General features: G+C 44.8%; 1 protein-coding gene across 1 annotated transcript in view; it reads left to right on the top strand.

Annotated features, from left to right (window-relative positions):
• The window catches only part of BTC (betacellulin), an 86,170-nt gene that overhangs the window by 41,512 nt on the left and 30,316 nt on the right, over positions 1-14,342 (top strand). The gene's annotated exons all lie outside the window — the stretch shown is intronic.

Consider the following 14,342-nt stretch of genomic DNA (forward strand, 5'->3'; position numbering starts at 1 on the left):
CGTGAGCGCGCCAAGAAATCTATTTCTGTGTCTCACCTCACCTGCTGTAAACATGCAGAACGCTGTGCAGTATTTTACATGCCATCATGCGGTAGTTCAGCTTAGCAGCGCAAGTGGGTTGCTGGATTCATTTTATTTGGACCGGGATCCCCGAACCATCGGATACAGTGGCATTTTTAAATGCTACCGCCCGATCAACCCCCCCCCCCCCCCCCCCCCCACCACCACCTCTGCTTCGAGATGCACCAAGTGGTGCTGCTGCCTAGTGAGCCACGAACAACACATATATCGTATTTGTTTAATTGCCTGAATAGAAAATACCTTGAACATAGCCCAACCGTGCTGAAGACTATCTGGGTGAAAGGGAAGACACCCCAAAGTGATGATTATTTATTGTGGGAAAGAAGGAAGCTTTCAACACATCTTGTGTGAAATCAGCCCAGTTGTTTTGCACCTGCTGCAGAGGTCTGTGGCGAGCGAGGTTCACCTGTTCATATTCGGGCTGACTTTACCTTGATTACAATATTGATACAAATCAATACCAAAGAGAAGGGTGCTGTGTGCACTTGATATTTACAACACTAACCACAGACCCAAGGAAGCACAGTGTGGGAAACTCATTGCCACATATTTTTAAAGGTCTCCATGCAAGTTGGACAGCCCGTTTTCATAGCTTTATTTTCGAAATCTCGTTTGGAGTGAAATTTCAAAAACTCATCTAAGCTAATTTCCATCAAAAGTGTATTTTAGATATGTGATGAGTTTTGTTTACTTTAAGCACCTCACAATGAAACACACTTCACATACCAAGATGTAACGCTTTTAAGTGTCGCCTATAGACAACCGTTATTGTCTCTTTTTAAACACCTGTTGTCTCTTGTATATCAAAATATACACCTTGCTCTCTATTATAGGATGGCTTTCTTCTCCGCTTCACTGATTTCTGTGCTACTTATTCGGTGGCTTTCCTCCATGTTCTCTGGTTGTCCTGCTTCTTGAGCAGTTATTTTATTTTTTGCAGTTTTTAGGCTTCGCCTGCACAGTGCTTGCACTGTGCTTGTGAAATCTTTTATTTAATATATCTTAAAAGAGGGCTCTTATCAGTTCCCATCCCTGAATTACTGTGTTCATTCGCTATTGTGTTGAACAGTTTTTTTGTTAACTTCCCTGGTCTCATGTATTTGCGATACTCTACTAAAGCTGTTCACTGTTTAAGCCCCATTCACTGTCAAGATCTCTATCCAGGAAAAGGCAACCGCTTCTAACAGTATGCTGTAATGCTGCTTTTTATTACAAAGGGCCTGATTACAATGTCGGCCAGAGTTGCCCCCGACCGTTTCGGTGGAGGAACCGCCCGACCATAGGTAGGCAGTTCCGAACACCGAATTACGATCCAACTGCATGTAGTGCGGTCGGAAACTTTCACTTCTCAATGGGAGCTTGTGCAGCGGGCGAAAACCGCCTGCAGGACAAGCTCCATTAAGAAATGGGAGTTTGCGAACATCCTTGCACTGTGTGGCAGGCACAGTACTGTGCCTGAGACACGGTGCAGGGATGTTCAGGTGCCCTCCAAGCCCAGATGTTGAGGGCCAGGGTGGAAGGGGGCCTTGAAAGGGGCCCCCAATGTCGCTTTCTGACAGCCTTTCCATGTCGTAAAGTCCGACATGGAAAGGCTGTTGGAAACAGACCTCATAATCCCAATGGTGGAAACATCGTCCTTTAGGGATTATGAGGCCTTTCTGACCGACCTGGCTCCATGAGCCCGTCGAAATGCGTTGGTCAGTCCCACCCACTGCTGCCTCCGACTGCGCACATTGTAATGCATCGGTCTGACCACAGCAGGAGATGCGGTTCGGACCGCAACTGACAAAACTCAGTTGAGGACCGAACCACATCGTTATCAGGCCTTAGTTGTGTAAAGCAGATGTTTTAGTCTTAGAAGGTTTGTGGCATTTCCTATTCATGCCTCGGTACCTTTCTTTGGACTTTGTATGCATTATCGGATTGATTTTTTCCAACTTAATCTAGTTAGTCATTATAATCAAATTCTAAATGTTGTAATATACATTTTGTTAAAAATAAAGTTAATATACAAGAGCTATGATCTATTTTACTACTAAACAGGCAGCCACAAGTGGAGTTACCATTCACGCAACATGGTCATTATTTGAATGGTGCAGCAGGTGCAGTAGCACTGGGCCCAAAAGTTGTCAGAACTCCTCCAAACACATAATATTGCTATATTTGACTATTAAACAGACAGCCACAATTGCAGTTACCTTTCAGTTAAAAGGGACTTGATTTGAATGGTGCAGCAGGTGCAGTGGCACTGGGGCCAAAAGCCCCAGGCATCCCAATAAACATTGATTATTGCTATACTTTACACCTAAACAGGCGGTCACAGGTACAGTTATCTTTCAGGCACTAGGGTCATATTTTGAATGGTGCAGTAGGTGCTGTGGCACCGGGTCCAGAAGTAGTCAGAACTCCTCTAAACACCTAATATTGCTATGTTGTACAACTAAACACTCAGTCATAAGTGCAGTTATCTAGCAAGCATGATTTCAATAATGCAGCAGGCACAGTGGGACAGTGACCATAAGCTTCAGGCATCCCACTAAACACCTAATATTGGTATATCTTACTACTAAGAAATAATCAAAGAGAGGGAGTGAAGAGGTACTAGGATAGAACCTACCTCCTATCTGATATTTAGTAAACAAAAGTGATTCTACCCTGTCATGGAGTGAAAAAAGTGATTATAAATTATTAATTTTTAATTTTTGATTTACGTAATAAGTAAAGTGAGTTTAGGGTGATCCATGAGATGTCACGGAAAACACTATGTGTTTTTAAAATACCCCTCACACACTATGAATCCCATAGTGTCATGCTTCATCATGTGTGTGAAAGTTCCATGACTTATTAATCAGAGCATAGCAGCGTGCATGGAGAACATGGCCACCTCATTAGCCCCTGGCTGGGCGGCGTCCCGACCAATCACAACTCTGCTTGCTGTGTTGCAATTGGCTTAGGGGAGGGAGCCTGGCTGCCTGCTTCCAGTCGGAGGTAGGAGAGCAGGAGCCAAGAAGACGCGGGACCCGGCGCGGCGGAAAGTTATTTTTTTTTATTTCCCCACGATCACCCCCCGCGATACCTCGCACCCGCCCTCCCCACCCGCGAGCAATGCCAGCCGCTACTGTTGGAATCTGGGATCATTTGGACTGCACATTTTTGCATACCTTTCCTAAAGGGCTGAAATAAAACATGATAATTTGACAGAGTGGCTAATGTCCCCTCTCACATACTACATTTGTTTTTCTTCCAACAAAAGATTGCCTTGTAGTTTAAAGTCTGAAATTAGATCAGACACCACATGCTCACCAGAAGAAAATTAGGTGCAATGCTCATCGGTAGCGTGTGTACTGTGATCTAGGAGTGACTTTATTGAGTTCTTCAATACAAGGGGCCAGAATTCAAACGAGTGTGGTAATTTATTACTATTTTAACTTTTAGTTGGACTAGAATGTGGTCCCAGAATGGAGAGCTTGGGAAATTGAGCGGGGAATCAGCAGGCGAGAGAGAAAAAGAAGCAGACACGATTGATAATACAAGAAAAAAGAAGAAGAAACTGAAAAAAAAGGACTTCCTGGCATACAAGCAGTGGAAAGATACAAGTTATCAGTCAGCACTTAGTAGAGGATGTGGGGTAATGGACAGAGCTCCGACTTTGGGGGTAGGGGAAGCAGGTTCAAGTCTCGGCGTCAGATTAACATCCTGTGGTTCTGGGCAAATCGTTGAATATCCCAGTGCCTATAGAAAATGAATGTGTCCTTGTGTAATGTAACTGATGCTCACGTGAAGAGCTCAAATACCTTCTGCTCGAGTTTGTGCAATATAAACAAGCATTGGTAAATGCATTAGATTTCACCTATGTGATTAACAAGCTGTTTTGTGTTGTAAGTTGTAGCTAGCCAAGTAGTTGTACGATATAAGTTACAGAAAGTTTGTTAAAGTGTTATGACTTATTTATGTACAAAAAGGCAATATATTGCGCTATTACAGAGCTTATAGTGTGGGTAGCAAAATTTTGAGAAATGAAAAAGGGAAATAGAATAAATTGATGTAATAGCAATATTATGTGTTTAGAGGAGTTCTGACAACCATTGGGCCCGGTGCCACTGCACCTACTGAATCATTCAAATAATGACTGTATTGCCTGCTAGATAAATGCACTTGTACCCATCTTGTTTAGTAGTAAATACAGCAGTATTTGGTGTTTAGTGGAGTTATGACCTTTTTGGCCCCGGAGCCACGGCACCTGGCGCACCATTTAAATCAAACCCCTTAGTGCTGCAGTTTAACTGCAATTGTGACTGCCTGGTTAGTAGTAAGATATGTGATTCTACCCTGTCATGGAGTGAAAAAAGTGATTATAAATTATTAATTTTTGATTTACGTAATGATAAGTAAAGTGAGTTTAGGGTGATCCATGAGATGTCACGGAAAACACTATGTGTTTTTAAAATACCCCTCACACACTATGAATCCCATAGTGTCATGCTTCATCATGGGGGTCTTCCCGTCCCTCTACGGGGCGGGGCGTGCTACTACCTACGACTACGCGGGAGCACTGTTGTTATGATGATAAGGCTTATGTGTAGTGCAAGGGATGTGAGTGTTTAGAATTATGTGTGAAATATAAAGATTAAAAGAACCCTGGCTAGTAGAAAAAACAATTTTATTCTGTTCTCTAGCTGGGAGCATTAAAAATGGGGAAGAAAGTAGGAGATATCACAAGTTAGTGGCTACCTACTGGGTCAACATGTATCGTAAGCAGTCCCCACTGCTTTACTCATCAGGACCAGTAAATAATCCCTTAAACACTTGAGGGATATTATATCCAGATTTGTATGCCTATTTGTCTCTTTTGACAGACTTTAATGAAAGCTGCGCCCAAGGGTACACTGACCCCAATAAAAAATAAGACCAATTTGGTATCTGAAAAAAAGGGAAGAAAAAACACCAATAATACAAGGCTGTTTCATCGTGGTAGGGTATAAACACATCACCATACTTTAAGTATATCTAGCTGAGAATTCAGTTGATATCGTTTTCTCTCAATGCTAGGCTGCAGCATTCCATGATGATGTTTCTAGGTGTTTGATACACCCAATCAGTGTTGAATAGAACCTCCTCGATTATGTTCAGAGTCTCTGTATGTGGTAAACTAGTATACAGGCTCTCAACATCACAGCTTATAAGCAGTTGATGTCTCGGGTCAAAAGGAAGGTCTTCTAATAGTACGAGGACATCTTTGGTGTCTCGCAGGTACGTAGATGTTTTTTGAACCATGGGTCTTAAGAATGCATCTGCGAATTTAGAAACTGGTTCTAAAATCCAAGGACACCACCCGTGTGGAAGATGCAAAGTCTGTAATCTTACCAGCAAAACTACAAGCATTACCTTTCTTGACGGCACTAAATGGGAACAGAGAAAATTCACCACTTGCAACAGTAACAACGTTGTGTACTTGATCAAATGTCCATGTCAACTGGAATATATAGGGATGACCACGCGATGTGTAAAAGTAAGAATTGGTGAGCATAAAAGCAACATCAAGTGCAAAAAAGGAGCAACGAAAATGGCAGCACACTTCATTGACTTTGCACACACACCAGAAGAAATATCATGGACAGTCCTAGAACAAGTAACGAATGACAAATACCTGTTTGAAAAAGAGCAAAGATGGGTACACCGCCTTAAGACCAACATCATAGGCCTCAATGACGATATTCCATGGAGCCAGTTGTAACTTCAACGAGTGAACTTATTAAAAACCTTTTTTCTCTAAACTAACAAATCCTAATGCCTGAAGTCTATTTGATTCACCTTTTTTGCAGACCCACTCAGAATTTTTAAGATACTTTGGTGGGTACATGATTGGTCTACCAAACAAGATAGACAATGTCTGGGGGACGATTTGATTGATTTACAGACCCCATTATGAACTCCCTCTTTGAAGGCAATGGGTGAAATACACATTCAGATATCTCTTTACGAACTAAATACTCCGCTTTCCTGATGTTCAATGATGCGCCCACGATCAGTTTGCTCTCCGTGGTTTCCTGCCACAATGACGGCGATGTGTCTACAATTGCTTTACTAAGCACAGAGGAAAACAAACAAATAATGGACATCATATCTAGAAATGAACCATGAATTACCCATCTTTTTTACCTTTTTTTTGATTTCGGACGATTTTTGTGCCCCGCTCCATGTCGTAGTGACAACATGTGGCTGCTACAATGCTTACAAAAAACTATTTTTCCCTTTGTTCGGCATATTGACATCAATATCCGCTCTTTTTTAAAGATTCATATTGAATTATTGATTCATCATAGGTACCATGTGCTCTGTTTTGCATCACGATACTTTTTACAACTTTTTATTTCTACACGTTCCGTAACCAGGAAGTGAGGGATTGGTGCCTCGAACAGTCCATGTCGGGCGGCCATTTTGAAGCCCTTTACGCTCTAGTTGTGCGTCCACTTCTCGCCTGCCCCCTGCCAATAAAAACACTGATGCACACTCCAGTGTTTACATCGACGGAGCAGCACGGAGGCATACGGAAGCGAGGAACGATCCTACAAACTGTAAGTTGAGACTCGGCCAAGTCCTTAAATCCGGTCAGGAGTTTGGAAGGCTCGCCTTCCACCGGCGGCTGCCGATTTTCTCTAACTAATACGATATTTACTATCCTGTAGTGACTATAACCAGGCGCCCTCCCCTCCAGTGCGTGCTCATGAAGCCTGAACATTACGCCTAATTAAAGTATGTACATTACGATTTTTTTACATGTAGCGAATGACTGTGGGCCATCATGCGTATTATACTATATATGTGTATACAGCCAGCGAATCCACATAGTATAATACCTATATGTTTGTTTTTGTGGTAATGTCACGTATAGTCTGTCCTCTGTGTCTAACTACCTTTTTCTTTCGTTTTTCTAAAAAATTCGGGTGATGAGTAAAATTTACCTTACCCGCTCAGATATAGAATGAAAAATATATATTTAGAAAAATATATCACGAAAACGATATCAACTGAATTCTCAGCTAGATATACTTAAAGTATGGTGATGTGTTTATACCCTACCACGATGAAACAGCCTTGTATTATTGGTGTTTTTTCTTCCCTTTTTTTCAGATACCAAATTGGTCTTATTTTTCATTGGGGTCAGTGTACCCTTGGGCGCAGCTTTCATTAAAGTCTGTCAAAAGAGACAAATAGGCATACAAATCTGGATATAATATCCCTCAAGTGTTTAAGGGATTATTTACTGGTCCTGATGAGTAAAGCAGTGGGGACTGCTTACGATACATGTTGACCCAGTAGGTAGCCACTAACTTGTGATATCTCCTACTTTCTTCCCCATTTTTAACGCTCCCAGCTAGAGAACAGAATAAAATTGTTTTTTCTACTAGCCAGGGTTCTTTTAATCTTTATATTTCACACATAATTCTAAACACTCACATCCCTTGCACTACACATAAGCCTTATCATCATAACAACAGTGCTCCCGCGTAGTCGTAGGTAGTAGCACGCCCCGCCCCGTAGAGGGACGGGAAGACCCCCATGATGAAGCATGACACTATGGGATTCATAGTGTGTGAGGGGTATTTTAAAAACACATAGTGTTTTCCGTGACATCTCATGGATCACCCTAAACTCACTTTACTTATCATTACGTAAATCAAAAATTAATAATTGATAATCACTTTTTTCACTCCATGACAGGGTAGAATCACATATCTTACTACTAACCAGGCAGTCACAATTGCAGTTAAACTGCAGCACTAAGGGGTTTGATTTAAATGGTGCGCCAGGTGCCGTGGCTCCGGGGCCAAAAAGGTCATAACTCCACTAAACACCAAATACTGCTGTATTTACTACTAAACAAGATGGGTACAAGTGCATTTATCTAGCAGGCAATACAGTCATTATTTGAATGATTCAGTAGGTGCAGTGGCACCGGGCCCAATGGTTGTCAGAACTCCTCTAAACACATAATATTGCTATTACATCAATTTATTCTATTATTTCCCTTTTTCATTTCTCAAAATTTTGCTACCCACACTATAAGCTCTGTAATAGCGCAATATATTGCCTTTTTGTACATAAATAAGTCATAACACTTTAACAAACTTTCTGTAACTTATATCGTACAACTACTTGGCTAGCTACAACTTACAACACAAAACAGCTTGTTAATCACATAGGTGAAATCTAATGCATTTACCAATGCTTGTTTATATTGCACAAACTCGAGCAGAAGGTATTTGAGCTCTTCACGTGAGCATCAGTTACATTACACAAGGACACATTCATTTTCTATAGGCACTGGGATATTCAACGATTTGCCCAGAACCACAGGATGTTAATCTGACGCCGAGACTTGAACCTGCTTCCCCTACCCCCAAAGTCGGAGCTCTGTCCATTACCCCACATCCTCTACTAAGTGCTGACTGATAACTTGTATCTTTCCACTGCTTGTATGCCAGGAAGTCCTTTTTTTCAGTTTCTTCTTCTTTTTTCTTGTATTATCAATCGTGTCTGCTTCTTTTTCTCTCTCGCCTGCTGATTCCCCGCTCAATTTCCCAAGCTCTCCATTCTGGGACCACATTCTAGTCCAACTAAAAGTTAAAATAGTAATAAATTACCACACTCGTTTGAATTCTGGCCCCTTGTATTGAAGAACTCAATAAAGTCACTCCTAGATCACAGTACACACGCTACCGATGAGCATTGCACCTAATTTTCTTCTGGTGAGCATGTGGTGTCTGATCTAATTTCAGACTTTAAACTACAAGGCAATCTTTTGTTGGAAGAAAAACAAATGTAATATGTGAGAGGGGACATTAGCCACTCTGTCAAATTATCATGTTTTATTTCAGCCCTTTAGGAAAGGTATGCAAAAATGTGCAGTCCAAATGATCCCAGATTCCAACAGTAGCGGCCGGCATTGCTCGCGGGTGGGGAGGGCGGGTGCGAGGTATCGCGGGGGGTGATCGTGGGGAAATAAAAAAAAATAACTTTGCGCCGCGCCGGGTCCCGCGTCTTCTTGGCTCCTGCTCTCCTGCCTCCGACTGGAAGCAGGCAGCCAGGCTCCCTCCCCTAAGCCAATTGCAACACAGCAAGCAGAGTTGTGATTGGTCGGGACGCCGCCCAGCCAGGGGCTAATGAGGTGGCCATGTTCTCCATGCACGCTGCTATGCTCTGATTAATAAGTCATGGAACTTTCACACACATGCAACACGAGAGAATAGATCCTTTTGGAAGGTGTGACTATAGGGGAAGAGTATATATTTAACTCTACATGTTTCTCCCTGCCGTAAGAAGTTTTAATTAATCCTGGGGTTCTCAAGAGAGCTGCATAATCCAATGGAATCAAAATGGAAAAAAGAAATAGAAAAACATTAAGCAAAGCTGGTATTTTCAATTTGTCTCTAGTGTGATATCTAGTAGGATAAAACTAGTGAAAGTCTGTGACACATAGAATGAAGCAAAAATTTAGACCCCCCTCATTGTCTCCACTTCTGGGAAGCTGACATTGAACCTGGCACCCAAGATGGGCCCATGCTGGGATAGGGAGAACAACGAATTCGGTGAACTGGATGAAACGTAGAGTAGCAACTCTGTGGCGAATTTCCAGTCCAACATCATTTCTTAATTGCTAGGCTCACAGCAATGAGTAGTCCTTGAGTAATTGTTGCAGTTCTTGCCTGCTCAACACTCAAAACTGGTTATGAAACAATTGATCTAATAGCTGAAACCTGTTTGAAGTCCTCATTAGATGCATAGGATACTACCAGCAGTCCACTCACAATGGATGTGGCGTTGCAAAGAGGCACATTTCACAGCAGAGGAACGTCGCAGCACAGACTGTAAAACAGGCAACAATACACCTTTCTGGTTTATCTTTGACCTGTTTTTAATGGACACTCCTAACTGCAGATTGCTTACCTTTTAAATATCCCCCAAGGGCTAGGCTGGATCAGGAGATTTGTTTTTGCAGTGCTCCCGCTTGCGACTAGGTGGCGCTGTGTGACTCCTCGCCGACTCATACTGCCCTGGAAGTGACGGTGCGGAGCTGTATATATAAGTGCAATCCATGCGCGCCGATGTCACACTTTTTTTCTTTCTGCCCCATTGTGCTAGGGAATGATATCCCCACTGGAATCGACCGGCTTCAAGCCACGATTGCAGAAAGCAGATGTTGGTCATGGATCCACAAGACATGTGCCTTTGTGCTTAAGTTCCCTCCACAGTTCAAAGTTGTTCGATAAGTGCACCTTCATGCACCCAATAGCTATTCAAGAACAGAAAGTAAAGTTGTATGTCCGCATACACAAGAAGTCCTGGTTGTCGCATAGATCCTTCTCTCACTCCAAATCACAGGACTGGTCCCTGTCATGGGGCTACTTATGCGACTGCTTCAGTGACCACTCAACGTCTTACTCAAAGTCCTCCGGTAAGCCCGAGTCCAAGTTGTTGGACCCGGCCTCGTAGCATGGCTCTACTTGTCCCCGCACCACCTAACCTGGTACCTGCAGCCCCGAGCACACGGCCTAGCTGATCCTTCCCACCAGAACACACGCACCCGACCCGGATATCCTTATCCATGGCCTCTCTCCTTTCGGCCACCCCGGGCCCGCGTGCCCACTTCATGCACCAAGATGGCCGCCCGGCCCCAGCGCGACCCGGGCCTAGAGGCGCCACTCCGGCTGGAGGACATCACGCTTCCAGGGGATGAGAGAGGGAGGAGCAGTTTCTATCGCACCTCTGAACTCCCCTGGGACGATGGGTTTCGATCGGCCCTCCGGCCTCCCTGAGGGCTGGCTCCACGCCTGCTGGGTGTCTGGGACTCCTCCCGACCCGGCCCTGAAAGGATCAAAAGACAATGGCAGGAAACCCCGACAAGCGACCCCCAGGTGACAAGACCCCTGCCTGCACAGACTCCGGACATCAAAGAGGGGTCGACCTATAACAAGGGGTGCTCTGGTACTGTCCGGCAGATTCGACGCTGGAACAACGAGAGCCCTGCTGACGTGGTCGCGGCTCCTGAAACTTGTACCTGAGCCCTGCTGAGTGACTCGCGGCTCCCTGAAGATCGTAAGACCTCCGAACTTGTACCTGAGCCCTGCTGAGTGACTCGCGGCTCCCTGAAGATCGTAAGACCTCCGAACTTGTACCTGAGCCCTGCTGAGTGACTCGCGGCTCCCTGAAGATCGTAAGACCTCCGAACTTGTATCTGAGCTCTGCTGAGTGACTCGCGGCTCCCACGGACTCTCACTGTCCCGCCAGACCCCAACTACAACCAGCGTATCCCCCAGCTCGAGGATTGTGAGCTGTGCGCCGGGTACGTCCCTGCCTTGAACCTTTGCCAGAGACTGTCCCGCTACCCCCTATCCCTGCCGAGACTCATTGAGCCCACGCTCTCCTTGTACATATTTGCAGTGCTAATCTGATTGATAAAGATTGATTCCTAAGAACGCACGGTGTGGTGTCTCTGTGTCGTGTGGTGCCAGGGGTACGATCCTAGATACGAGATTCCTCCCCCTGAGGAGTCTCCCGCCAGTGCCCGGCTACGATACTTCGAGGGTGGGTCTCAGGGTAGTCAGGACCCCTTTCCGGGCTCCTCTGAGGTCGCCGTCTAACACAAGTCTAAACGTAAGCATATATAAAGCAAGACTATACTCGATTCCACCACTCTGACTCCAAAGAGAATGTGCGACGTGGTTTAGATGTTAGGCACACTTTATTGAGGTCACCAGTCATGGAGGCAATCCCCCAGTGGACCCTGATGCAGCACAACTTTTTTGGGCTGTAGCAGATCGAGGTACAAAAAGACCCTGCTGCTGATTTTCCGTGTTCTTCCAGCTCACTCTGGTGTGCCTTCAGGCCCCAGTACACCGCAGGGCCTCCATTCAGGTCACTGTAAGCAATTCCCTTCCCTGGCCCAGTTACTGGGTCTGTACCGGCTCCAGTACTGACCTCTTTTACAGCCTCTAAATCCACACTGGTTTCTGCTTCCTGATGCCAATAGATGACTAAGTGCTGATGCCCATAACATATCATGAAGAGATGTCAACTCAAACGTGACTAATGTCACAGAAGTTGATTATAAAAGTGCAACCTGTTGCCATGCTCCTCGACTCTAAGTTGGTTTCTATGCAACCTTGCAGCTATCTGCAAAGGCTCCATTCCCTTTTTGACTCTTTAAGAAATTAGGTTACTGGGTAGTGAGCACTGGTCAAGCAGCAACCCAAGTCCTTGTCCAGGTAAGGCACAAGCACAGCCCAAATCAACATGTGCTGAACCCACTGGTAGCGTGGCACACAGCAGTCAGGCTTAGCTTAGAGAAATTGTGTAAAGTATTTGCGCAACATTTCAAACAGTGAAAATGCCACAAACAAAGATCCCACACCACAAGAACTACTTGCTACAGCTTAGTCCAGGAGGTGGTTGGGAAGCCTTTCCTGTCCTGAGGCTCAAATCCGGTGTCCAGCAGACTTTCCCTTGGACTTACTCTGGAGTCCTGGATTCAAGATAAAGTTTCAGGTCCTGTTCTTCTTTCCCAGGCAAGAGGGCAGCAGCTAAGCACAACGGGGCAGCTGTTGCTGTAGAGCAGCAGTCCAGCGGAGTAGCAGTCCTTGAAGCAGTACAGCAGTTTTTCTGGCAGAGGATCCACAGGTCTAGAAGGGTACTGAAAAGTTGGTGTCTGAGGTCCAGTATTTATGCACAGTTGTGCCTTTAAAGTGGGGGAGACGCTTCTAGAGATTTTCCTTTGAGGTCCCAAGGCATCCTGCCTTTCCTGCCCTGGCTCTAGACTAACTACAGGGGGTATGAAGCCCTTTGTGTGGAGGCAGATCACAGCCTATTCAGGTGAAAGTGGGGCTTTGCCCAGCTCCACCCTCCCACCCTGCCGGTGATGGTCAATCCAGGCACACCTAAGCTGGATTGTCCCATTTTACTAGGGACTTATAAGTACATTAAATATGCCAATTGGGTTTAATCCAATGTTGCCATGTTTAAAGGAGCGAGCACAGCAACTTTAGACATGGTTAGCAGTGGTAAAGTGCACAGAGTCCGAAGGCAAGTGATAATGAGGTCAGTAAAAATAGGAGGAGGAAGGCAAAGAGTTTGGAGGTGTCCCTGCAGAAAAGTCCAAGTCCAACAGGCTCTGATTCTGACCCTGTGCCAGAGCAGGGTACAAGCCAGCATGTTGATTTAACTTCTGGTATGAGAAGTGGGCCTGTTGCTTGCCAAGAGTGACATGAAGATGGTACTGGACTGGGAGAAAGACTGGGGTTATTCTCTCCATCACCTCATACCGAGAAAAAAAGGCAAAGGATGGAGGGTCTCAGATTGTATGTGCTCTGGACCCAGGAGCTTCTGTGTTTTTGTAATATGCAGGAGGCATATTTTTATATATCCATCCTGCAGTACCACAGCATTACCCATGGTTCCGAGTGGGCCAGGATGTTTTCAGTTTGCCCTGCTCCCCTTCGGCCTTGCCAGTGCCCCCTCGAACGTTCACGAAGAAGATGACCATGATCATTTTCTGAGGTCAAGCGTTCTGTTTTCCTATATGTCAGCGACTGACTGCTGAAGGTGGGCTTGCCACAGTCATTCGTGGATCCCCAACGGACGATGGCATACATCTTAACCTCCGCTTGCTGCCTGGCATACCAGCACACAATTTGCCAGATGCATGGCAGTAATTACAGGGCATAACACTCCCTTTAGTTGAAAGTATTTACAGTATTCACCATTGTTGGTGCAGTCAGTGCTGTGTATTTCTAAACAGGTGTTTCGGATATTTGTCCTCCTACAACAGAAATTTACACTTGAAGTTAGGGTGCTAGAAGTTTTTCTTTTTCAGGTGTCTGTGCCTCACTCGGAGCACAGGTGCATCCTAATGAGGTTGACACCATAAACAAGCCAAAGTTCACCTGATTCCCTCACAAAGGTTTCTATTTATTGAGGTGATCCTAGACCCAGTGGAGTTCAGGTCCTCCCACCCACTAATCACAATGAGACAAGGATATTAATGCTTTGAGCCTAATGTTTCAGGCTCAATATGGATCTGGGTGAAGTGGGTCTGAGGCTTCTTGGTGTCTTAGCTTTGTACATCTTCCACTTCAACCTAATGAAATGGCACATGCAAAATGTACAGTGGACTCTCAAATTGCAGTGGGCCCAGCTGTGGGCTGCCTTTCTGACACCATACAGGTCATAAGAGAGGACCGCTCCAGTTGTGCAGTGGTGACTGA

The sequence above is a fragment of the Triturus cristatus genome, chromosome 2_1, assembly GCF_964204655.1.
Source record: "Triturus cristatus chromosome 2_1, aTriCri1.1, whole genome shotgun sequence".
In the NCBI taxonomy this organism is placed as follows: domain Eukaryota; kingdom Metazoa; phylum Chordata; class Amphibia; order Caudata; family Salamandridae; genus Triturus; species Triturus cristatus.